Genomic DNA, 3,905 nt, shown 5'->3' with positions numbered 1-3,905 from the left:
AGCGTCACCTGCTTGTGAGACATATTTCCCCACTTAGAATATAGAAATCAAACCAATACTGTATGGATATCACACAAAATAATCTCTCATTTACTCACAGTGATAATATAGAGTATATGCACATAATCATTTTGGATGCATTAATTGGGTGAAAGAGAGTGGATGAGAGGGAGATACTGTATTGTGAGACAGTATTTTAAATATGTGACATAAGAAGTAAAGTCTGACTGTGTAAAACAATTTAAATTGGCTGTCAATAGAATAAATTGTGTGTGTGTGTGTGTGTGTGTGTGTGTTGTTTTTTTCCCCTAACACACCAAGTGAACAAAACCCATGTAAATACTGTGCCTACTGTAAAAACTGTGCATTTAAAAGAACTTTTAAAGGATTATTCTTCAACCATCAACCGTCTAAAGAACCCTTGAGGGTTAAACTTTCACATTTGAATATCATGCTGTAACACCGCATTATGTCTGAAAAGTCCCATGCTGTAATTTAGCCATACATGTAGAATGTTAAGTCACTGCAAATAAGAAAATAGTGATATATAATTTTAATACATGTGTTTTGTAATTTGTAAGGTAAAGTTTTGACCTACAGCACTGTGAGTTGAGAAGCAGTCATGTTTAGCTGGAACTGGATAAAACATTCTGGTATGGTTAAATTACCCAACATTAAAGTGTCTCCCATTTATAGCACTAATATAGCATGGAATGTCACAGCTATTTAACAAAATATATGGTTATATAAATTCTCTGGTGGCAGTCCAATTTATCGCCTCCAGATCTTCATCCTGCTTTGATTGCCTTCTAATAGCATGCTAGCAAGTGAAAATATATCCATGATCAATTCTCTGCTGTGTTTTATGAAATTCACAAAACGCATAACCCAGTTGTGATTGATATTGACATTGTCAGCTTAAAATGTAATAAATTAGGCAAATAAGATTTTATTAAATGCTGCACTTTCTTAAAGTAGTCAATAAGTGGCCTAATCAATATTTAAAGCCAATTTTGGTCATGAGTGACATCCTACTGAAAAAGCCTTCTAGGAAATGAAGTCTGTCGTGTCATGAACCAGAACGGTTTACTAATCAATCTTAATCAATGATCGTACAGAAGAAATTGTATCAAATTAAAACATTTTAATTACATTGCTTATTTTTACTGTCCAGCCCTAATGTTAAGTCAGGTTTTATTCTATTGTCTATCTGTCTGTCTATCTATCTCTGTCCATCCATCCATCCATCCATTCATCATCCATCCATCCATCCTTACATTACCACAGTTATAAACACTTCCTCACCTGGCTGCCTTTTTGCTATCTTTTTTAAAGACTCCCTTATCTTGAAGCCTTTCCACTGCTTGTCTGGCTCCACTGACACTTCTGACCTCTTTCACAAATTTTAAATACACAAGTAACATAAATATAATTTTAGCTCATAAATATCAATGTATTACTTAAATAACAATCAGAACTAATGTCAGAGCCATGCTGTAAATTAATCATCACCTTCCTCTTATTTCTATGCATGAATGCGTCATGTCTCACCCACATATGTGCCTGTGCATAATAAGGGCGACATCTGTATATTCAACATTGCACATATGGTATGTAATTAGCACACAAAAGAATGGCATGACAATTAGTGCCAAATATGTGAAAGTGATTCATTTTGTTTTAATTACTTTTCTTTTTTGAAAACTAATCATCCATTTAAAAGGAAACAGCTTTATTATTATATAGCAAAATTAGTAACTATATCACACAAAGTTCACTCTAGTTATTTACACGGCTGTCTCGTGTTAAGACGCTGGATAGTTTCATCAAAGCAAATAATCAGTGTAATTGAAGGCCATGCTGTGAACAGTTGCAAGTTTGAGTGCAAAATCAATTGTATATATCCGCAGGATTACATTAGTACACTAATATAGGTGAATTTCCTTCTGGTGCACACTAATTTATGAGTTTGTAAGCTTTAAATAAAACAACTTGCAGTAAAATTGTGATTTATGTGTTGTGAAAGAGGAAGAGATGATCTAAACAACTTCCTTGACATATAGATTGCCAGCTGTATGTTGGCTTGTGTGTGCAAGAGACATACACTGAGAAATCAACAAGAGTAATGGTACTAAAAAACAAATAGTGGTTTTGTGTGTATTAATCATGCCTGTGATGAGACTAAGACACTCCAGGAACACATTATACAAATTTGATGTTCCCACATACATATTATAACAGTGTCAGGCTCCTAGATCAGCGAGTCTCATCAGACTGAGTGCTACAGTGCCCCTCTATCTGAGTGGTGATAAAAGTAAAATCAATGTGAGATTTGTGGTAGGAAGTATCATATATGGTGTTTCAATTATCCAGGCAGGATAAGAGAAAAGTCGTATTCTGCATATGTCAAAGCCACAAATCTTTTCTTGAGTGTCCAGTATGAGGCAGAGGTCCTAAGGATAATTATTCACTGCTGCATTAATCACACTTTGAAGCACTTGCTGTATAAGCAGTCTGAGATATTGATTTGAAGTAAATTAAACAATGCTATCTGTAAAGCTAATTGATTTCTCATTTCAGATTCCGGATCGACATGTAATCAAATCTGGCCCTCACGACGGGCTATTACTCCTCCTTCTGTGATTTCATTAAAATGTATTCATTTGAAGAGAAAGGATTAATGTTCCTGGCCTGTATAATCATAACAGGGAAATTTCTCATTGGAAAGCCATCTACTTTACATTCTAGCATAAAACGACTGTTGAGAGTCATGCGGGTCAGTGCAATGGGTTTGAAAGTTAGGAAGGATTTGGAGGATTGGCACAAAATTCTTTTAGTTGTTTGTGTGTGTGTGTGCTTTCATGTGCTGGACAGGCATCCCGTCCATGTTGTTTTCCCATCTTACATCTATTGTTCACAGAATATGCTCTGGACTCTGGATTCACTACAGTCATTTAGATAAAGTATCAATGATGTACAAACAAATAAACAAGGCAACTACAATGACTGTGCTAAAAAAAAAAGGATCTAAATTGATAAATGTAAAGAAATCAATGCGTTTTCTTAATCATACTTTTATTGTCTTTAATTGACAAAGACTGGCTAAGCTCCAGTATGTTTCATTGTTGAATGTAAAGAAAATATGGAGTGCTCTTTCAGGTCTTTATGAACACATGATAGTAAGTAAAGACAAGTGTGGAAGAAATGAGCAAAGTCTGTTAACTAATGACTGTTGCGCTTATAATTGGGTCTGTTTTATATCCAGCATTATAACCTAATACAAATGACATTTGTGTTTGTATGTGACCCATATCTGTCAACAAACTCATGTGCCTGCTTCATCCACATAGAAAAAAACAAAGCCTGGAACATTTGTGACACGAGTTATCATTTCTGTATACATTCTCTGTGTATCTTTTATGTGTTCCAGGCAAATCAAGTATATCTGTATATCTTCAGTGTTGTACTGCATGACGGATCACTATGGCAGTGATATGCTCATTCTTTGTGGGGTGTGATATAAAAACATGTCACATGGTCATATTTTAGATGTGTCTTATCAGTGAACACATATGACAGTAGCTCAGTGTAGACCTGGGAGTAAAATGGCCTCACATCCGTAATACCAAACAGCAGAGCTCTCCATCTAGTGGCCATAAACTGAGGAACGATTTGTTGAGCAATGTGGTTTTAACCACCATTACCTAACCATATGAGGAGTTATTCTTTGGAACACCATAAACCAAATATTCACCAAACAATTATATTTATTAGTTTTATTATCGGAACTATTATACAAATTATTTCTGTGTTGCATAACGTTGAATAGCTTTAAATTCAGTCACTGCATGCCCTTTGACACAACCACAAAACATATCTAAGGCTGTGAGTGCCATCCTGCTGCC

This window comes from Silurus meridionalis, chromosome 7 (assembly GCF_014805685.1).
Source record: "Silurus meridionalis isolate SWU-2019-XX chromosome 7, ASM1480568v1, whole genome shotgun sequence".
Taxonomy (NCBI): Eukaryota; Metazoa; Chordata; class Actinopteri; order Siluriformes; family Siluridae; genus Silurus; species Silurus meridionalis.
This window is presented reverse-complemented; position numbering follows the sequence as displayed.